The sequence below is a fragment of the Lithobates pipiens genome, unplaced genomic scaffold, assembly GCF_037356315.1.
Source record: "Lithobates pipiens isolate NorthernLeopardFrog02 unplaced genomic scaffold, aLitPip1_a1.2 Scaffold_13, whole genome shotgun sequence".
NCBI lineage: Eukaryota > Metazoa > Chordata > Amphibia > Anura > Ranidae > Lithobates > Lithobates pipiens.
Genome location: NW_027507718.1, coordinates 399,533,766 through 399,556,932, shown reverse-complemented (window position 1 = coordinate 399,556,932; position 23,167 = coordinate 399,533,766). Strand labels below are relative to the sequence as shown.

General features: G+C 43.4%; 1 protein-coding gene across 1 annotated transcript in view; it reads left to right on the top strand.

The window, feature by feature from the left end:
• Positions 1-23,167, top strand: part of TUSC3 (tumor suppressor candidate 3) — a 384,734-nt gene that overhangs the window by 185,853 nt on the left and 175,714 nt on the right. The window lies entirely within an intron of this gene.

Sequence of the window (23,167 nt, the reverse complement as noted above, 5' to 3'; positions counted from 1 at the left end):
AGCTGGATTAACTCTTTGTGGCAAGACTTGGCTCAAATGATAGGAAATCTTACACTCTACATTATTATACAAAAAAATAAAAAATAAAAATAATAATTTCGGGTTTACATCCACTTTAAAGATTTAACATGTTAACCACTTGCCGACCGCCTAACGCCGATGTACGTCGGCAGAATGGCACGGGCAGGCATAAGCACGTACATGTACGTGATTTGCCTCCCGCGGGTCGGGGGCCCGATCGGGCCCCCGCCCGGTGCCTGCGGCGGTCGGTTTTCGTTCGGGAGCGATCCCGGACGAGGGGACGGCCATTCATTCATGGCCACCCCCTCGCGATCGCTCCCGACGAATAGAAATCCCCGGTGACATCACTTCCTCTCCTGTAATGTAAACACAGGAGAGGAAGTGATGTATTCTCTCCTCCGTGTCGGTATTTTTCGTTCCGACACGGAGGAGAGCGGATCAGTGAGTTGCACCAACACATCCCACACACAGTAGAACATGCCAGGCACACTCACACCCCCCCTTTACCCCCCGATCACCCCCCCAATTACCCCTGCCCCCCAGTCACAGTGACACCAATGTCATTTTTTTTTTTTTTTTTTTTTTTTTTGCATTGGTGTCATTTGTGACTGTAATAACTGTTAGGGCAGTTAGAGTTAGCCCCCTTTAGTTCTAATGTACCCCCCTAACCCCCCCAATAAAGGTTTAACCCCGTGATCACCCCCCGTCGCCAGTGTCACTAAGGCTGGGTTCACATTGCAGCGGTTTATGAGAACGAATGTGATTCGCACCGCACTGCAGTGCAAATCACATCCGATCTCTGTGCGATTCGAGTTCAGCCATTCGCCGCACCCGCCGCACCCGCCACACCCGCCGCACCCGCCGCAAATTCGCACGGGACCCTTTTTTTGGCCCGCAGCAGAATCGGATCGCATGGGTGTTCACACCATGCGATCCGAGTTTGCAGATCGCACTGCGATATGCGAACTGATCTGGGGGTGTCAGTAACATTTCACTGACACTCCCAGCAGTTCGCATAGGGCAGTGTGAACTGCCGCCGGGAGGCATGCGATGCGGGAACCCGCCGCGGATTCGCGGCGTTTCCGCATCGCTCCAGTGTGAACCCAGCCTAATAAGCGATCATTTTTCTGATCGCCGTATTAGTGTCCCAGGTGACGCTAGTTAGGCAGGTAGGTATTTAGGTTCGCCGCAGCTTTTTATAGCGCCAGGGACCCCCATATACTACCGCATAAAGCCCCCTGATTGCCCCCTAGTTAACCCTTTCACCAGTGATCACCATATAACTGTTACAGGTGACGCTGGTTGGTTAGTTATTTTTTTATAGTTTCAGGGCACCCGCCATTTATTACCTAATAAAGGTTTAACCCCCTGATCACCCGGCGGGTGTCATTTGTGACTAATAACTGTTAGGGCAGTTAGGGTTAGCCCCCTTTAGTTCTAAGGTACCCCCCTAACCCCCCCAATAAAGGTTTAACCCCGTGATCACCCCCCGTCGCCAGTGTCACTAAGGCTGGGTTCAGATTGCAGCGGTTTGAGAACGGATGTGATTCGCACTGCAGTGCAAATCACATCCGATCTCTGTGCGATTCGAGTTCAGCCATTCGCCGCACCCGCCACACCCGCCGCACCCGCCGCAAATTCGCACGGGACCCTTTTTTTGGCCCGCAGCAGAATCGGATCGCATGGGTGTTCACACCATGCGATCCGAGTTTGCAGATCGCACTGCGATATGCGAACTGATCTGGGGGTGTCAGTAACATTTCACTGACACTCCCAGCAGTTCGCATAGGGCAGTGTGAACTGCCGCCGGGAGGCATGCGATGCGGGAACCCGCCGCGCATTCGTGGCGTTCCCGCATCGCTCCAGTGTGAACCCAGCCTAATAAGCGATCGTTTTTCTGATCGCTGTATTAGTGTCACAGGTGACGCTAGTTAGGCAAGTAGGTATTTAGGTTCGCCGCAGCTTTTTATAGCGCCAGGGACCCCCATATACTACCGCATAAAGCCCCCTGATTGCCCCCTAGTTAACCCTTTCACCAGTGATCACCATATAACTGTTACAGGTGACGCTGGTTGGTTAGTTATTTTTTTATAGTTTCAGGGCACCCGCCATTTATTACCTAGTCTCACTAGTGTACCCCTAAATTTAGGGGTGTCTACTTTCCAAAATGGGGTCATTTGGGGGGGGTTTGTGCCATCTTGGCATTTTATGGCCTTCAAAACTGTAACGCCCTTAGAAAGCCTGAAGGCGGTGCTTGGTTTTCGGGGCCCCGTACGCGGCTAGGCTCCCAAAAAGTCCCACATATGTGGTATCCCCGTACTCAGGAGAAGCAGCAGAATTTATTTTGGGGTGTCATTTCACATATGCCCATGGCATGCGTGAGCAATATATCATTTAGTGACAACTTTGTGAAAAAAAAAAAAAAAAAAAAAAAGTTTGTAATTTTCCCGCAACTTGTGGCAAAATATAAAATATTCCATGGACTCAACATGCCTCTCAGCAAATAGCTTGGGGTGTCTACTTTCTAAAATGGGGTCATTTGTGGGGGTTTTGTGCCATCTTGGCATTTTATGGCCTTCAAAACTGTAATAGGTAGTGAGGAGTGAAGTCAAATATTTACGCCCTTAGAAAGCCTGAAGGCGGTGCTTGGTTTTCGGGGCCCCGTACGCGGCTAGGCTCCCAAAAAGTCCCACATATGTGGTATCCCCGTACTCAGGAGAAGCAGCAGAATTTATTTTGGGGTGTCATTTCACATATGCCCATGGCATGTGTGAGCAATATATCATTTAGTGACAACTTTGTGAAAAAAAAAAAAAAAAAAAAAAAGTTTGTAATTTTCCCGCAACTTGTGGCAAAATATAAAATATTCCATGAACTCAACATGCCTCTCAGCAAATAGCTTGGGGTGTCTACTTTCTAAAATGGGGTCATTTGTGGGGGTTTTGTGCCATCTTGGCATTTTATGGCCTTCAAAACTGTAATAGGTAGTGAGAAGTGAACTCAAAAATTTACGCCCTTAGAAAGCCTGAAGGCGGTGCTTGGTTTTCGGGGCCCCGTACGCGGCTAGGCTCCCAAAAAGTCCCACATATGTGGTATCCCCGTACTCAGGAGAAGCAGCAGAATTTATTTTGGGGTGTCATTTCACATACGCCCATAGCATGTGTGAGCAATATATCATTTAGTGACAACTTTGTGTAAAAAAAAAAAAAAATTTTTTTTTTGTCATTATTCAATCGCTTGAGGCAAAAAAATAAAATATTCAATGGGCTCAACATGCCTCTTATCAATTTCCTTAGGGGGTCTACTTTCCAAAATGGGGTCATTTGGGGGGGTTTTGTACTGCCCTGCCATTTTAGCACCTCAAGAAATGAGATAGGCAGTCGTAAACTAAAAGCTGCGTAAATTCCAGAAAACGTACCTTAGTTTGTAGATGTGACAACTTTTGCGCAAACCAATAAATATACAATTATTGACTTTTTTTTTACCAAAGACATGTGGCTGAATACATTTTGGCCTAAATGTATGACTAAAATTGAGTTTATTGGATTTTTCTAATAACAAAAAGTAGAAAATATCATTTTTTTTCAAAATTTGCGGTCTTTTTACGTTTATATCGCAAAAAATAAAAATCGCAGAGGCAATCAAATACCATCAAAAGAAAGCTCTATTTGTGGGAAGAAAAGGACGCAAATTTTGTTTGGGTACAACATTGCATGACCGCGCAATTACCAGTTAAAGCAGCGCAGTGCCAAAGTGTAAAAAGACCTCTGGTCATTTACCAGCAAAATGGTCCGGTCTGAAAGTGGTTAAAGTAATTTTCAATATTTTTAAATATGCAACTTTCATTAAATAATACCTGGTGATCCTGCCATGAAGGTCCTTGAATAGGCTCTACCTGTCGGAGGGTGACAACACTCTCTCCCCGTCTCACAGTTGTGCTCTTGCATAGTCATCCTGCCACATGGGCTTCCAATTGAGAGTACAATTGGGTGTCATTTGAAAAAGACAGTTGTTTGTGATACATGGTGCTTTAATAAAGTAAGTGCCCCTCCAAATGAGCAGTTAGACTGCAGCTTTTAGATGCTGCTAAACTCTGCACCTTGAAGCAGCAGCATTAAAATAAAAATGTAATGATTACTGGCTAGAACCATGATCAGACATGAACAGTTTGTGTTCAGGGTCGCTCAAAACCCTATTCAAATGTAACTGGTGGTTACATGCTTACAACAGTGGCTGGGGCCATTGATTTGTATAGGGTACACATCTGGCTGCATGGATGTTGGCTCCGGTTGTTTGTATAAGAGGTGTGCATGGGGATAGTTTCTCTGTCAGCGAGAATCTGTAATTCTTGCTGGCCGAATTGCCCTAAATTTTAGGCTCCATTCACACTTATGAATGGGAATGGAGCACATGAGCATTTTTGCAGGTTTTCATGTGTTGTATTTAGGGCAGCCCATTAAATTTTTAAGAATTGCACTGCATCAAAACACATTGTACTTTGTTAACAATTCATGGCACCACGGTACATCTGTAAAAGGGTTGTGCATTTTTGTGCATTGCAGGAAAATATATGATTTTACAGGCATTCCCGCAAGGCACAGCCCTTAGAGTTTACATTTACTTTAATCAGCATACCAAATAAATATAGTAATTGCATTTAACAGCTGTTTGAAACTACATAGGTCCTGAATGTTCTAAAAAATGGAAATTTGTAAAGCGTGCTCAGGTGAATGATCAGCCAGGGTCTGGGAATGCAAACTTTCCTTTCTCCTGCAAGGCAGTAGAACATAATTAACAAGTTAGCTGTGCGGTTCCCTGAAATATGAGAGCCTCACTTCTTTCTGAGACAATATATTTTCTGCTTCCTTTTATTTTTCTCTGGAGCCATAATATACAGCTCAGCAGTGACCTTCCATCTGTCATGTGTTCTTTTTCTCAGATTTTCTAGCTACCATATCATGTTTTAAATCAACGAAAAGCTCTTGTAAGGTTCTAAAGACCATAGTGTAAGGTTATGAAACAGGTCCATTTCTCTGATGTAGCAACCATGATTATCAATGGATTGTAAGTGTGTTGGCTTTGTAGGTCAAGCAAGCCAAGAATTAAGAGTTACATTTTGGCTGTGCTGGGCAGCCTTATCCAATGCAGTCCAAATACATAGACAAGGCAGAAAGCCTTGTTCCATATCATGGAAGTTTACATCACCCTGCTGCTCTGGCATGTGCTGGAAAAAGGACTGTGTGCAGCATGGTGCTTTGGCACTGAAAAACCTGAATAAAATGTAATATTTTAATATTTCAATGAAATCTAGATAGCCATTACATACAATGTGGTTTTATTTAACATTGATCCCCCATCCAAAATAATGCATTGATTACAAACATGCCCTTAGCTGCAAAAAGCTGCACTGCAATCTAGTGTTGTTGAGAGAATATATAGCTGGATACTGTCTAAATTAACTGGTAATATTTATTCTGACCAGATTTCACACCCAGCACTAGATTTTGCAAGGTATTTGATCTTGTGTATTGTGTCAGTCCAAAGAGCACTGGTGCTCAGTAACTTACAGCAGCCAAGCAGAAATAAACTTGTATTAATTTTCCCAGTCTAACACTGATTTTAAATGACTTGTTTCTGACTTGTGCAATCAATGAACAAATGTGTGTACATAGGAAATAGAAATATTTGAACAATCAGTATTTTGGCCTCAGCACTTCGCTTGCTGTCAGCAGCTTTGTGTCTTCTACATCAATGTTTTTTTTCACTTTATTAAAGTATGTAACTCTTCAATAAAAGAACAGAATGGACTGACTACCACACAGGCATATCATGAAATCAGTGGGCCTGTGTGCAAGATCAAAATTGTGCCCTAGGGATTGAGGGAAAAAAATGGAGTGTGCGAAAGGTGGGAGTGGTTTAAATTGCACTAAATATTGGGGTGGCTTAAAGGGAGTGTGGTTATATAGAGTCTGAGATGACTTACATAGTGCAGAATGTGGTAATGTTAAATAGGGAATGTACAGTGTAGATTGTACAATGGTGGGTAATATGTAATGGACAGGATTGCACAGTTTATTGTGGGGGTGGTATGTGCAGGAGAGGAGTGTATGGCGGTGGGTAGTATGTGCAAGGAGAAGAGTGTAGAGTGTATGGCAGTGGGTAGTATGTGCAGGGAGAGGAGTGCGGAGTGTATGGCAGTGGGTAGTATGTTCAGGAGAGGAGTGCAGAGTGTATGGCAGTAGGTAGTATGTGCAGGAGAGGAGTGTATGAGAGTGGGTAGTATGTGCAGGGAGAAGAGTGTGGAGTGTATGGCAGTGGATAGTATGTGCAGGAGAGAAGTGCAGAGTGTATGGCAGTGGGTAGTATGTGAGGGAGAGGAGTGCAGAGTGTATAGCAGTGGGTAGTATGTTCAGGAGAGAAGTGCAGAGTGCATGACAGTGGATAGTATGTGCAGGGAGAGGAGTGCAGAGTGTATGGCAGTGGGAAGTATGTGCAGGAGAGAAGTGCAGAGTGCATGGCAGTGGGTAGTATGTGCAGGGAGAGGAGTGCGGAGTGTAGGGTGGTCACAGAAGGAGTGCAGCATCAAAGGAGGTAAGCAGCAGGACAAGAGGAGGGCAGCGGGACAGGAGGTGGACAGCGGGACAGGAGGGGGGCAGAGTCACAGGAGGTGGACAGTGGGACAGAAGGGTCAGCTTTACAGGAGGTGGGCAGATGGGCAGGAGGGGGACAACAACACAGGTGATGGGCAAAAGGACAGGAGGTGGGCAGCAGGACAGGAAGGAGGCAGCATCACATAAGGGTGGCAGCAGGACAGGAGGAGAGCAGCATCACACAGAAGGTGGGCAGTGGGACAGGAGGGGTCAGTGGTACAAGAAGGGGACAGCATCACAGTAGGGTGGCAGCCGGACAAGAGGGGGCAATGGGACAGGAGTGGGGCACAGCAGGGCAGTGTTACAGGACAGAGGAGAACCTCTCCAGCATGAGGCAGCAAGGGGTGGTGGGGCTTGTGCAGTCCCAGTTAGGCACCTTGAGCATAAAGGGCAAAGAGGTGCTCATAAGCCTGGGGTCACCACGGGAATGGCGGCAGTCAGAAGCGGAGGGTTTCAGGCAGGTTTCCAGCTCTAACAGCTACTGCGCTCCTTCTGCTGATCAGGAGGCTCCCAGCCCAACTGAGCCATGACATACCAGCTTCAAAGAATGCTTATTAATCCCCTATCAACCTCCCCCAGTCCGGGGCGCCCTGTGCCCCTGCTTACCTCTAATGCCTGACTCCCCCTTTTCCTCCCTGCTCCGTCCAGATGGAAGCGCGGGCACTCTGTGTGGATCACCAAACATCCACCTGTGGGCTGGACTCCCTGCTGCTGAAATAAAGAGCACTTTTTATTTGTATTGAAGAGGACCGGTCCTACCTTCTCTCTGGGACTAGCCTCCCCTTGCCCGCTGTGCCATTGCTGTTGATCGCAGTGCAGGGGATCCCTTTTCACAAGCATCCGTTGATGCAGTATGGGTCAGAGCACAGTGGGGGCCCTTCAGGCCCATGTGCAGTGCACATGTTGCTACAATGAATATGATGCCACTGGACTACCTCTTGGTGTGGTCGCCTGTTCTAAAATAACTCACAGTTGCTCCCTGGAAATAGTTAAGTCGCCTCTGCCTTTCTGGTGAGATCTCAATCGTCACCAAAAATTTTGTGGGATTTCTCAAAATTGCAGGGGTAGAAAGTGTTTTTTCCCAGAATTCTTAATGAAATAGCTATGATGGCCACCATTGATGTGCACTATGAAGATTTACAAAAGGAGGAACAGAACAATAGCATGTCGGGACAAAGTAAGAAATAAAGCTTCCAATACACTAGTAGAATTCAGTTGAATGTTTTTTTTTCTTTTTCTTCTTCTTCTTATTATTCACAATGTATATAGTGCCAACAGTTTACGCAGCGCTTTACAATGTATAGGTGGGGACAACACAATTACAGTACAATACAAAAGGTACAGGCGGGCCCTGCTCATAGAGCTTACATTCTACAAGGAGGGGGTGGTGGTACAAAAGGTAATAGCTGCAGAGAATGATTTGATGGGGGTTCTTATTCAGAATGTTAAATCAATCTTGTAATTGTTAGTGGGGTCAAATTAATGTCGAAGTAGAATAGAATTTATTTTTTACAAACTAAATTCTAATATTTTTTTTATTTGGTCCATTCATTCCAAAATTGAACGCTAAAAGCAAAAGAAGTACTTCTGAATAACATTCTTCATGGAATGCACTGAAAATGTTCACACAAATGTTGATACTCATTTCCATACAAACATTAATTTGGAAATATACAAGTGTATAGCCAGCACAATGGAACCAATATGCGTTATATGTATGTATTTGGCAATAATTATTTAATTAGTGGTGCTGGTTTCAGGTAAGGAATCAGGGAGAAAGTCTGCTTCAATAACTAAAATTACTAATATCAATTTCTCTCACAATTAATGGTTATGATTTCATTACTAAAATTAGTGTGACTATCACTCAAACCCATCAGAAGAACCTGCAGGGTAAATAACCAAAGTTCTACATTTTCCAGTTGTTGTCACTCATGCAGCAGATAGCTGAAAGATCAATATTTTTGGTTGGTATACTGTAGATTACTGCATTTTGTTCTTTACTCTTACCTTGAATAAAATGTATGTGAAATCAATTGTATTTAATTTTTTTTGGATAGAGCAGGAAAGGGTAAGATCATCTGTCAAGTTTTTATTGCTGCCTGAGTCCCTGTTTGCAAGATCCTCCCTCTATATTTGTCCTTTTGACTGTTTTTTTTTTTTTTTATTTGGTTTGAAAACTTCTTTTTTATTTAATCTTTATTTATTTTTTCCATCAATATACAAAAATAATAGGAAACACATTATTCCCATTTACAAACATTTCTTAATACTTTCTTAATTTATACATACTCCCTCTGAACCTTAAATACCCTTCTATCTTCCCCCACTCCCTCCCTTCCCACCCCCCTACCCTTCCTTGACAGTTTCTCATGGGGTTCATAATTAAATCATCTTTTTCTATCAGGAGTTGCTTATCCTTGGTGCTATTGTGTTATTTCCTCCACGTATCGCCATGATTTTTTAAATTTTTCCCAGGGTTCCCATTTCCCCACACCGACCTCTTTTACTGTTAATTCCTCTCCCCCTTCCTTAAAACATTCCATGTGTTGTATTTCATTTACTCGGAAGATCCAATCCTGTATTTTAGGGCTCTCCTTCTCTCGCCATTTTTTCGGAATTAAGCCTTTTGCGGTATCAAGTAGTATGGGGATCACCGTGGATCTATATTGTTTTATTGGCTCGTCTGTCCCATGGAATAAAACAATCCATGGGTCTTCTCTTACTACTTTTTTTGTTACAACTTTTATTATGTCAATAATCCTCCTCCAATATTCTTTAATGATGGGGCAGTCCCATCAAATGTGGCCCATATTCCCAATTTTCTTACATCCCCGCCAACAATCCGAGGGTTGTTCGACTCCGAACTTGCTCAGTTTGTCAGGGGTGGCGTACCACCTTGCTATGCATTTATAATTCGTCTCTATCAGTTTATTATCCCCCACCGCGCAGTGAACTAATTTAAATATTTTCTTTCTAATTTGAGTGCTACATTGTGACCCCAGCTTGTTTTCCCATTTTTTGATAAACGCCGGGTCCTCCAGTTCGTCCCCCTCTGAGAGTATTTTATATATTCGGCCTATGTTATTTTTTGATTTTACTCTCTGGTAGAGCCATTCAAAGGGCCTTAGTTCTTCTTCACTTCGTATTGGTTGGGGCAGTTTTGCGACAAACTGACGTAACTGGAGGAACCGCCAAGCATCAATCCTCATAAATTCAGTATCCTCCCTTAGTGCTTGAAAAGTGATTAGTTTGCCCTTCACTAATATATCTTTTAATTGTGCATTATTTTTTATTATCCAATTCCCCCCTATTTCTTGTTTTCCCAGTGGAAAGTAATCATTTTCTTTTAACAAAATCAAAGGTGAGTTATAACCCCATTTATTTTGTGTATGAATTCGATCCCAGATTTTAAATGCGTATCGTGTTATTTCATGTGTGTTAGGACCCATTATCCTATGTTGTGGAGGGTTCCATATTATTCTCCATAATTGTGCTTGACATATTACATTTTCTAAACTAACCCATCTCTTATCGTTTACATCTTTCGCCCACTCCACCACCCGTGAGAGAACCACTGCATTATGATATCTTTTCAAGTCCGGAACCGCCAACCCCCCTTGTTTTTTCCCCCTCCTTAATACTGCAAACGCAATTCTCGGCTTTTTATATTGCCATATAAACTTAGAGATTAATTTTCTTAATATTTCAAAGAAGGCCACAGGGAGTGAAATGGGCAACATTTGGAACTTATATATGATCTTCGGGACCAAAATCATTTTAACCACGTTTATCCGTCCTAACCAAGAGAGGGGGCTGGTTGAGATTTTTTTTATTTCTCTCTTTATTTCATCTAATAATGGAATGTAATTTTTCATATATATTTTCCTAGTAGTATTTGAGAGGAGAACTCCCAGGTATTTAATCTCCTTAAGCCAGGGGAAGTGAAATTCTGCTCGAAGTCTCTCCTCTTCCTGATTGCTGATATTAATGTTTAAAGCTTCGGACTTGCCAAGGTTAATCTTCAAATTTGATATTTTACCAAATTTTTCCAGTGTCCTTAGCAAGTTCGGAATCGTTATCCTAGGGTTAATGATGAAAAAGAGCACATCATCCGCAAAGGCTGCGAGTTTGTGCTCTTCCTCTCCCACCCTAATCCCCTTTATATCTGGATTGTTTCGGATCGAGGCCAGTAACGGTTCGAGAGATAACGCAAACAGGAGGGGTGATATCGGACACCCCTGTCTGGTGCCATTTCCCATTTGAAGCTGTGTAGATGTTTCTCCGTTAACCTTTACCGCAGCCTGCGGACTATTATATAGAACTTTAATCCATTAGATCATCCTTGGGCCCATACCCATCGCTTCTAAAGTTTCTAACATGAGTCCCCAGTCTACCCTGTCGAAAGCTTTCTCGGCGTCCATTGACAGGAATAGACCTGGGGACCCATTGTTTTTTAAGGCCTGGATAAGGAGCAGTGCCCTCACCCCACTATCCCTACCTTCTCTCTCGGGTATGAATCCGACTTGGTCCGGATGTACCAGTTCTGTAATTTTTTCCTTTAGTCTAGCCGCCAAAACTTTGGCGTATAACTTTATGTCTGTATTCAATAAGGCTATCGGCCTATAATTAGAGCAGAGCAAATGGTCTTTGCCCTCCTTCGGGATCAACGTTATTGCAGCTCGCAGGGCTTCTCCTCCCATTTCGTATTTTGTACCTAATCCATTTATATGTTTACAAAATTGAGGAACCAAAATGTCCTTATATTTTTTATAGTAGGAGATCGTGTACCCGTCTGGGCCCGGGCTTTTTCCTAGTGCCGTTTCTTTTAATGCATTATGAATTTCCTCTTCTGTAATGGGTCTATCCATGTTCTGCCTGTCACAGTCTAGTAATCGTGGTAGTTTAGCTTTGTACAAGAATTCTTTGGTTTTTTTTCCTTTTTCCCTTTACCTTGTTCCCCTTTCTGACCTACATTGTACAGAGCTTCATAATATTGTTTAAATACTTCCGCAATTTCCCTAGTTGTGTGGACAATCTTCCCATTCTTATCCTGAATTTTTTCAATGAAATTAATCTCTCTCTTTCTTTTCACCTGTCTCGCTAAATATTTACCTATTTTATTTTCCCCATAGTATCTCTCTCTAGCTCTCCCCTCTAATACCCTTCTTGCTTCCTGATCGTACATGTCTTTAAGCTCCTCTCTCTTATTGATCAATTGATGAAAGAGTTCCTGTTGTCGGCCCTTTTGTTTTTTGTGCTCCTGCTCCAATCTGTGGACCTCCCTCATTAATTTCTCCCTTTCCTCTGTTCTTTCCTTTTTTTTTTCTTGCCCCTATGGAGATGAGGATACCTCTAACATAGGCTTTATGTCCCTCCCATAGGGAGGCGCCTGTCGCCTCACCGGTGTCATTCGTCGAGAAATAAAATTCTATTTCTTTCTGTATTGTTTCTGCGGTTTTATTGTCCTGTAAAAGGTTTTCGTTTAACCGCCAGGTAAACGGATGTCTGTGTATTCCAGGTATTCTCATCTTCATTGTCACCGTTGAGTGATCTGACAAGGATACTATTCCTATCTTTGTTTCCAATACAGTCTCCAACAGTCTATGGTCTACCATCATGTAGTCCAACCTAGAGTGCGTCCCGGGCATCGGGGAGAAAAAAGTATAATCTTTTATTTTTTCATGTTGTATCCTCCAGACATCTATCAATTGATTTTGTCTCAATCGGAGTTTGATTGTTTTCAGGCTCTTCCCACTCATCCCCTTTGCACGAGACGTACTATCAAGAGGTGGATCCATACAAAAATTAAGGTCGCCCGCCAATATTACATCTCCTGTTTTGAAATCCGCAAGTCTCCTCAGGATTTGCTTCAAATATCTTACTGGGTTTTTATTTGGACTGTATATATTTGCTAGTGTAAAGGTCCTGTCCCCGAGTTTTCCTTTCAGGAACAAATATCTGCCCTCCGGATCGGTCAGCCTGTCGATCACCTTGAATTTTGTACATTTCTCAAACCCAAAGTCCTTTTGACTGTTGACACTGAAAAAAAAGTGATGAGAATTTTAGAGTTCATCAGAGCAAAAGTTGGGAATTAATCAAATTTCAATTCAAAGGGAACAATGTTCTAGTGACAAATGACTGAGATGGGGATTTCCCTCAAATTGGGGAGATTTTTTCTCATTTTCTTTTGTATCTCCAGCACTAGAAGTGAAGGAAAATATCCTTAATAAGTGACAATGGCAACAAAAAAATAGCTTAATTGGAACTTTAGCCCTTTGCTACCCAAAACTATTTATACCGTATACTTTGACATTGATGAGCTAGTTTGGCGTGGATGAACTTGACTGGCCTATACAGAGTCCTGACCTCAACCCGATAGAATACCTAGAACATCCACATCAGTGCCTGACCTCACAAAGGCACTTTTGGAAGAATGGTCAAACATTCCCATCGACACACTCCTAAATCTTGTGGACAGCCTTCCCAGAAGAGTTAAAGATGTTATAGCTGCAAACGGTGGGCCAACTCAATATTGCACCCTACTGACTAAGACTGGGATGCCATTAAAGTTCATGTGCGTGTAAAGACAGGCATCCCAATACTTTTGCCAATATAGTTCATATATATCTTTAACCGCTTCAGCCCCGGAAGATTTGGCTGCTTAATGGTCAGGATTTTTTTTGCAATTTGGCACTGCGTCGCTTTAACTGACAAGTGCGCAGTGATGCGGCGCTGCATCCAAACAAAATTGATGTCCTTTTTGGTGGTATTTGATCATCTCTCTATTTTTTGCGCTATAATAAAAAAACAAAAACAACAATTTTGAAAAAAAAAAACACAATACTGTATTTTGTGCTTTTTGCTATAATTAATGTCCCCTTTTTTTTTTAAAAAAAAGCAATTTTTTTCTCAGTTTAGGCCGATATGTATTCTTCTACATATTTTTGGTAATAAAAATCGCAATAAGCGTATATTGATTGGTTTGCGCAAAAGTTATAGCGTCTACAAAATAGGGGATAGATTTATAGCATTCTTATTATTATTTTTTTACTTGTAATGGTGGCGATCTGCGTTTTCCATCAGGACTGTGATATTTTGGCGGACACAGCGGATGCTTTTAACACATTTTTGGGACCATTGGCATTTATACTGCGATCAGTGCTATAAAAAGGGGTTAACACTAGGGAGCGATCAAGGGGTTAACTGTGTTCCCTCACTGTGTTCTAACTGAAGAGGGGATGGGACTGTCTAAAGCAACACAGTGCGGAATCGTGAAAAATGGCCCGGTCATTCAGCAGCCGCATCTTCTGGGGTTTAAGTCTTTAATGCATAGAACGGTTTCAAGAAGAAGTAAGGATTTATTTTTTTTTTTCCCCAAGTCATACTTGCCTAGGTGGATGCAGCATCGGTCCGATGCTGTATCTGTACCCTGGCATCTCTGCACTGAGAACCGAGCCACCGAACACCGCTAATGGCTCAGCTCTCTCAGCTCCCTGAAAGGAGAGCTGCTGACTGTCATTCAGCAGCTCTCCTGCTCCTCCATGCTCACTGGAGCGCTGAGCTGTGTAGAGGCGAGAAGCGCCCATCTCAGCCTCTCAGTGACTCGCTGACAGGCTGAGACAGATATCAGTCCAGACACCTGGCGGATCCAGACTTCTGAAGTCAGGATGATGTGGTGCCTGGACTGAACTTGGTGACATCAGCAGAGCGCGGACTTCAGACCGTTCTCTGCTGAAAATGGGTCATAGGAGTGCAAATTGAGTTGCACTCCTGTTACCCCTAGGAGAAGCCCAGCCAAACGAGCCCAGGCTGGACTTCTCCTTTAAGGTAAAAAAACTCTAAGGATTTAGAACCACTTTAATGTTCTCAGAATCCATGTGCCTTTTTTTGTAACTATTCATTATTAGTAAATGCAGATTTGATGTCCACAACATTTGTACAGCGATCATTGTCAAGCAGCCTGTGTAAAACACACAATAAGACAAACGCAGAGCACTAAAGTCTATTGTAATTTCTCCAGAACAGAAACAACAAAGACTTTTTTAAGTAGATGAAGATATGGGGGGTGGTACTTGAAGTTCATTTTTCAATTTAAGTTCTGGGTAACTTGCCTAGTGATAATTACTTGTAATGTCTTGTTTTTTAATAGCTTAGACACACCTGCATAGAAACATTGCATGATGTTTTCCGTTGTCCTCTGTATGGACGTTTTCCAGTTTCTCAGAGCTTCCATAGTGTTTTGCTGCAGCTCATTTTATTGTCTTGTGAGAACATTGTTTATAAGCTGATGTTTTTCTTTAGCATTATATTCATTAGCGATCATAGTTTCACACAATAAAGAAGCATTGACTAGATTTTACATGCCAATTGACACTTTCCATTTCTATCAAATTTGTATCCCTACCAAAATTAACTGTAAATAAATGTTGTTGAAAATATTCTTTAGTCAAGAGCTTTGACTAATTAGTGTTCAGTATCTCAAATCAGTTTGCTTCCTGCTGCTCTGCTCTATGTGATGTTGCACATTTAACGTGTTACCCTGTTGCTTTTTGTCTTGTAAACAAGCTGGAGTGATTGACTTGAATAGTTTTTAAGAATTGTGTTGAGATGAAATTGCAGGAAATTCACTAAGATTCTTTGGAGTATTCACTCCATCTGCTGAAGTAACGAGAAAGTTTTGTAAGCATAGCAAAAGTGCGAATTAGAATTGAACTTGTGGAGTCAATCTGGCTGCTCTGTGTGTCACCAATCAAGCTGTTATAAACTATCTGTTCAAACCAACTTTGAACTTCAGTTAAGAAAAAAAGAAATCTCAGAGGTTAAAATAATGAAAAAGTTACATAACAATATAAAATTATATCAGTACTTTTAAAACAGATCTCAGACATCTCATTAAACAAGATTATGAGATAATTAAAGTATTTTTCTCTTATCATGCCATGGCTGCTGTTTTTCAGACATACAGTGTCTGGCTGTTTTATAGTCACCTGCTGACCATTGATCAAAATAATATATATACGGTCTGCCTTTGTTTATGGGCTGCAGCACTGATTTGTGTGTTCTGACAGTGGGGGAGTTTCCCTGCTGTCAGAATACAATGGAGTAGTACCAAGGATTCCTACATTCATCTCACTGGCTAAAAAACTGAACCATGTATGTCCAGCTTAACTCTATTCTGTTTCAAATTCCACTTTATGCATTGACATACCTTCTTAGACCCAGTCTGTCTGGGCAGTATAATCACCTGCTGACTTGGCACCATTCTTTTTTTTTAATCCAACAAAGTTTTATTTAGTTTGCATAGGTACATTACAAGTATATTCCTTCTTGCATTAAATGTTATTGTACAGAGTGCATCTATTCTTTATTGCATTTTGGAGTTCAGAGCAGTTTGTTCCACCAAAAAAAATGTCCTTATACATCAACCATAGTGACATCACAGTATCCCCTTTATTGTTTCACCTCTCTCAATCCTCACCCAGCATTTACTCCCAGAAGTCTATCTACTATCAGGTCCTCCGGTGCCAGTCTCAAACTTGTGCGTGCTACCTCTATGTTGATATATTAATTTTTCCATACGTAGTATCTTCAATATTTTCAATCCATTCTTTTTGTAGTCGGGGGAGCCTCGGCTCTCCAATGTATCATGATTAATTTCCTTGTCTGGAATAGGACTCTAAGTACGGCCTCTTTGCAGTGTTCTTCCCATTCATATTCTTCCAGAACACCCAGGAGGCACGCTCTCAGGTCCTGTGGGAGGGATATTTTAAATACAGAGTTGACCGTGGTTACTACATTTTCCCAGTACGTAAGTAATTTGGGGCAGCACCATAGCATGTGGATAAGACTGCCGTGTTCTCTTTTGCACCTAGTACATATCGTATTCATCAAATGAAGCCTGTGGGGGGTGTAGTATGTTCTCAGCAGGATATACAGTTGTGTCAACCTTTGAGATACATTCAATGAGCACTTACCCACTGCCTGAAATATTTCCTCCCACTGTTCCCCATCTAGTTGTCCAGCATCAGCCTCCCACCTTTCCCTTTCCTTCAGAGGATGCCGCCCCATCACGGATTGCAACAGGATAGTGTAGCACTGAGAGATAAATCCTTTGGATGAGGCAGCATCCTCCAAAAGGCTAAATAAGGGGTCGGGGACAATCGCCACTCCAAAGAACGACTCTGTGCTGCCACAGTGTGTCTAAGTTGTATATATTGGAAGTGCATTGAGGATGGAAGATCATAGGATTCCTTTAAATCTGCAAATGAGCGCAGCACCCCATTGCGGAATATGTGCTTGAGGTGTGTAACCCCATACCTCCTCCATCTAGTTCCCGATTGTAGCTTGGCCAGTTCCGTGTATGTGTCATTCCACCAAATGGGACTATACTCCGTGCAACCATCTTGATTTTGAATGTATTTAGACTTATTCCATACTTTTTGGATTAAATGGAGAGTGGGGTATTTCTTGTAGGGTTTGGCAAAGGCCAAGGCCTCCAACGCCATGGGGATAGGGCCCCTATGTACATTGTGCACTAGTAGCTTTTGTGAGGAGCTGTGCGGCCTAGTCTCTGTCCCCCCTGTTGATGGAATCATGCCAATGAGGGGCTGCAGCTGAGCCGCCAGGTAGTACAGCCAGGGGTTTGGCAGCCCCGCTGTCCTTGGACCGTTGAAAATGTTCCAGTTTGATCCTGGGGTTTTTATCTTTCCATATAACACTGCGAAAAATTGTGTTTACAGTGTGAAACGTCTTCAGAGGAATGATCAATGGGGAATTCTCCAAATCTCGATATGGTTGACATGGCTTCCCTAAGGGAGGTATCTGTGTCCCCCAGCAGAAGTAGCATGTCGTCCGCGTAGATCATGACCTTTTTCTTGCATGACTCCGTAATGGAAGCCTTCAATACTTTGGTTTGCCCTGATGTCAATAGCCAGTGGCTCAATTGCTAACGCGAAGAGGAGGGGGGACAGGGGACAGCCCTGTCTCGTTCCCCTCTTCAATGCGATTCCCCAGAGAGAGGGAGCCGAAGCCCCTGATGGCAGCCTGTGGTTGGCTATATAAGAGCTTTACCCATGAGATATAGTTCGGGCCGAAGCCAAATCTCAGCAAAATTGACCATAGATAATTCCAGTCTATGCTGTCGAATGCCTTAGTGGCATCCAAGTACAGCATTGCTCTACTACCCATGTTGTCTGCCCGGGACTGGATATTGAGGAACAACCTCCTCAAATTGACTGCTGTGGATATATTGGGCATGAAGCCAGCCTGATCATCATGCACAATAGATGTTATCACCCCATTCAATCTAATTGCTAGTGCTTTTGCTAATATTTAATGTCGGTTTGAAGCAACGAAATTGGGCGGTAAGCCCCTTGGTCTACTGGGTCCTTGCCCGATTTGAGCAGTAGGACTATATTCGCTTTGGACATGGATGGGGGGAGGGCCTCTCTCTCTCTCTCTAGCTTCATTGAAAACATTTAGTAGTTGCAGTATCAGCACTTCAGAATAATGTTTATAGACTTCTGTGGGTATGCCATCCTCCCCTGGGGTCTTACAGTTGGGGAAGATCCCCGCTGCCATCTGTAATTCTTCCACTGTGAGTGGGGCTTCCAGTTGGGCTCGTTGACTCTCAGACAGCTCAGGGAAAGCAATTTGACTCAGGTTTAAATCCAAGTCCTCTTGGGTGTGTGCCGTGCCAGGATTGTATAGGTTCTTGTAAAACCCCGTTAACTCCTGCATAATCAATTCAGGCTGGCTCATTAAGGTACCCGCTTGAGACCTGATAGCCCCTATCGCAGGCGAACGTTGGTGAGAGTTTGCAATCCGCGCCAAAAGGCAACCGGTTTTCTCACCCTCCTCCAAGAATGCCTGTTGTCTGTTTCATGAAAAACCTCTTCTTTTCGGCCAAGGAGGAGAGCAGATGCTGATAGACCACCAGAGGAGAGCGATCTGAAACGCTACAGGGTCTATGTGTCATGTCAGCTATAAACGGGAGCATGCTCAGGTTCCCAACCCCCAGGTCAATTCTAGACAATATGATTTCGAAAAGCAGGTCAATTGTTTTGCATCTGGATTGCGGTGTCGCCAGATTTCCACCCAGCCCACCTCTTACAACAATCTCGCCAGGGGAGTACTCCTGGAGAGGGCAGAGGGTCTGGATCCTGGTTGTCTATCCGCCACTTGGTCCAGACAACAGTTGAAGTCCCCGATCACAAGCAATGGAACATCTGGTCTACCATCCAGGAATGCCAGGAGGAGCTGTAGTACCACTGCCGTGAATGGCGGGGGAATGTATATGCAAGCCAACACACATGTCAACGTATTAAATCTGCCATGAATAAAGACAAACTTCCTCTCTGTGTCTATGACACTTTCAAGTTCCTGGTAATCCAGGGCTCCATGGACCAATACACTTACCCCCCTGGAGAAGGAGGTATGTGTAGAGTGATAGGCTTTCCCCACTCAAGAGTAACGCAAAAAACATTCTGTCTCTACCGTCAAGTGGGTCTCCTGGAGACATATTACCCCAGGGAGGAATTTCTTCAGGCACATAAAGATCATAGTGCGTTTTAGAGGGGAATGCAGGCCTCTGACATTCCAGGACACTATGGGGACCTTAGCCATTTGTGACATTGATAAGAGTCATTTGACAGGAGAGTTGTGGGTGAGGACATACATACGGTCCTGTAGGTGGGTACCTTTTCAACTCCATCGGGTCATTCTTGGTGTACTCCTCAGTGCTCAAGCATTCCCGGTATCCTTGTCTTCTGTATTGTACCTTTGTTGGCCAACAACTGCCAAATAAAAAAGCATGAGTTGGAACAGCAGACCAAACTGGTCCGTGAACTTTGCTGGCTGCCAACAGGGCAGCTTTAACTGTGTTAGCGTTCATCTGTCGCCATCTGTTATCTAAAGTCAACCTTAGAGTTAGTATTGTTTCATCCATTTCGCTCTCATTGTATCATGCACTATTTTTTCCCCCAGCCTGGGAGTGTCCTTTTAACAAATTTTGCGAGGGGTCCCCCCGAACAAGATAAACATAAAGTTCCGTTCGTTTTGTTATTGTATATGTCCGCGGGACATCTCACAGTGCGAATGTCAATCTTCATCCTCTTGTGCTCTTCTTTGCAGTGCTTGTTCATTGCGATCTAGCCATGCTGCGGCCTCTTTAGCTGACTCAAAAAATTGCGCTTGATCCCTCACTGTTATCCGGAGTTTTGCCGGGTATAACATGGCGTACGGTAGTTGCAGGAGCCTCAGCTGGCATTTGACATCAATGAATTTGGCCCTGTGCCTCTGGACTTCTGCTCAAAAGTCTGGGTAGAATGACACCCTTGTTCCATTGTGCTGAATATTCGCTCATTCCCTAGCTTGGCGCAATACAGCCTCCCTATACCGGTAGTGAAGTATCCTTGTCAGGATGGATCTAGGGGGGCCTCCCTGCTGTGGCGGGCGAGATGGCACCCTGTGCGTGCGTTCCACTTCAAAGAGGGGCGAGAATACGTTTTTGCCGAATACTTCTATGAGCCAGTTCTCCACGAATGCAGTGGGGTCTCTGCTCTCCACCTTCTCCGGTAGTCCCACTATACGTATGTTGTTTTGTCGCAGATGATTTTCCAAATCTTCTGCATGATCGTTTGCGTCTCGCGCCATCTGTAGCGCTGCTCTGGAGTCTTGGGCCATGGGTTGCATATGGTCCTCCATCTCGCTGACTCTGCTCTCCACAGCCGTGGTGCTTTGCGGATTTTTTGCATGTCTTGCCTTAGTAGCGGCACATCTTCTCTGAGACCTTTAATGTATTGACAGACACAGTGCAGTTATGTACAGCTTTAAGTATATCTGCCAGTGTGGGTGGTGCTGTGTCTTGTGCCTCAGGGGCCTGGGTTTCCAATGCTATGGTGTCTGATTGCTCTCCCTCCTCCTCTCCCCAGTGATCAGGGACAGGCGCTGTCTGCATATTGTGCTGCCTGTGCTGTGTGTCCCCTGAGCGGGGTGGCTGCTCTAATCCCAGACAGCTTCTGGGCATAGTACACCATGTCCTTTGGGGGATCTTAGTTGAGGGATTTGGGTGGCTTACTTGCCTTAGGGTTTAGTTTGTCTGGCCTCATGGTGCCCCTTTCACAGCGAGCACAGCGGCGCCATCTTGGATCTCCGGACCGGCGGCCTCTCCCTGTCCTTTGCGGGTCATCCTTCTGGTACAAAGAGCCGGCGGTGGTTCCACAGGTGTCTCCTGAGTACAGGTGTGCAGCATATGTCGGTAGGTTCTCAATCGGACAGCTGGGGGAGGATCAGTACCTGATTAATGCCTGTGGGAGATGCGTCCTCTCACATGCCTGTCTTGGCCATGCCACCAACTTGGCATCATTCACCGACAGCTTAACTTTTCAATAAGACAAAAAAGTTTAAGACAGCGCAATTTCACTTTATCTAATTACAGTATAGAGGATTGTTCTAGTCTTTAGAAATGTAAGAAAACAATAACTTCCCTAAGCCCTGCCCCTGTGAATACCTAAAACTGACTAAGGAAATGTGGAAGAAGTGAGGAGGGGCTAGCTATAACGAAACCAACTAGTACTATAAGGCTGGATTCACACCTATGCATTTTTAGTGCTTTTTGCATTTTTCAGATTTGCACTACAGTCCATTTAACATGGTTTCCTATGAAACCGTTCTGTAGTACAAATCTACAAGATGCAAAAAGCACTAAAAATGCATAGGTGTGAATCCAGCCTGAAGGAGAAGAGGATAGCACCTGGAACAAAGCAGAGATTCTCATCAGTCAGTGCGGTTATCTGCTAAATAATGAGTACTCCCTATTGCAAACAATATGCTGCATTACAGAATCCAGGACTCTTTTGTGAAGTTTTTAAAGTTTGCTACCCTAAATTATTTTAGATATGTGTCTGTGTTTACATGAGCTTTTTGATAAATATAGCCTGATGTATTTATTGTTAGCTGTTAAGTACCTGGTAACCCCACTAAATAATGCCATGAATCCAATATGGAGTTGCCCAACACCACATCTCAGAACTAATATATAAAAAAAATGTCTGTCAAAGACAGTATAAAAGGTACTGAGGGACTTTATAGATGTATCACCTCCAAAAGTATGACAGACATGGATTAGTTAAAAACAGGCTTTTACTTATCCACACAACCTAGCCACCAGGTAGGTGGTATTAAAATCCAAATAGTTAAAAACATATGAATATTGTTAAAATGAAAAAAATCCTGTATATTCGTTCCCAAGCCTTATATAGGCATATACAGAATGTCAACATATAACTGCTCCGGTAAGGGCCATAAAAACAGACCTCCAGATACCAATACAATCTAGCATATAGAATAAATAGAACAACTGTAGACTGTGGAGGGTTTGGAACAGGCAGCCTGTCCTGTGATACCTTTTTCCATATGTCCCTAATCACTGGCAGGGATTCCTCTCTCAGCAAATGTTTATGGAAGACCTATCTGTAGGTTCCTTGAACACCCTTCTCCTGAAGAAGAATGTCTGTGAAAAGTGTTGAGAAACTGTAACCTCTCCACAGGCTACAGTTGTTCTATTGCTCTACATGCTAGATTGTATTAGTATACATCCAGGGGGCTGTTTTAGTGGCTTATACCGGAGCAGTTATACGTTGACATACTGTATCTGCTTATACAGTATACAGTATGTCTTAGCCCTTGTACGCACGGTCGGACATTCCGGCAGAAAATGTCTAATCAGACCGCGTTGTGGGATAATCCGACCGCGTGTGGGCTCCATCGGACTGTTTACGTCGGAAAAAAAGTTTTAGAGCTGGGCTATGAAATTTTCCGACAACATGATCCGATCGAACTTTGTCCGATCGTTTGTAGAGAATTCCGATCAGACAAAGTGCCACGCATGCTCAGACCAAAGCTATTGGCTACTAGCCTGAGCGTAGTCCCGTTGTAACGAAATAACGTCATCACGTTCTGAACGATCGGATTTTCCGACAACTTTGTCCGACCGTGTGTTTGCAACACCAGTTTCGGTGGTGATATAGCTATAAAGTCCTTTAGTACTTTTTTGATTGTCTTTGATGGACATTTTTGTATACATGGTGATTTTGCCAGTCTCCTTTCTTTTCTGCTTTAAGCTGAGCACACCAAGGACAATAGCAGATTTATCCTAGTGTGGTTAGTTTGCATTTATTCCTTCCTACTTGGGACGTTGGGAGTTACAGGATGCCATGCCTGTACTCCCATAGTCAAACTTCTGCTAGCATGGCCATCACTAACACAGGTTGAATGACAGCAGCTGAGATGTGACATTGCAGAAGGTGAGACCAGTGAGAATCTCTCCCTTCTACATTGGAGTTGCATGGGCATAGTTAGCAATGACAGGCCGATTTCTTTTTTTTCTTTTTGTGAAAAAAAATAATATGGAGAAATGTTTTGCCTGTTATTGACTTGTGTTTTTGTTCATTAAAAACGTGAAAATCACTGCCACATCTAAAAACCCAACCCAA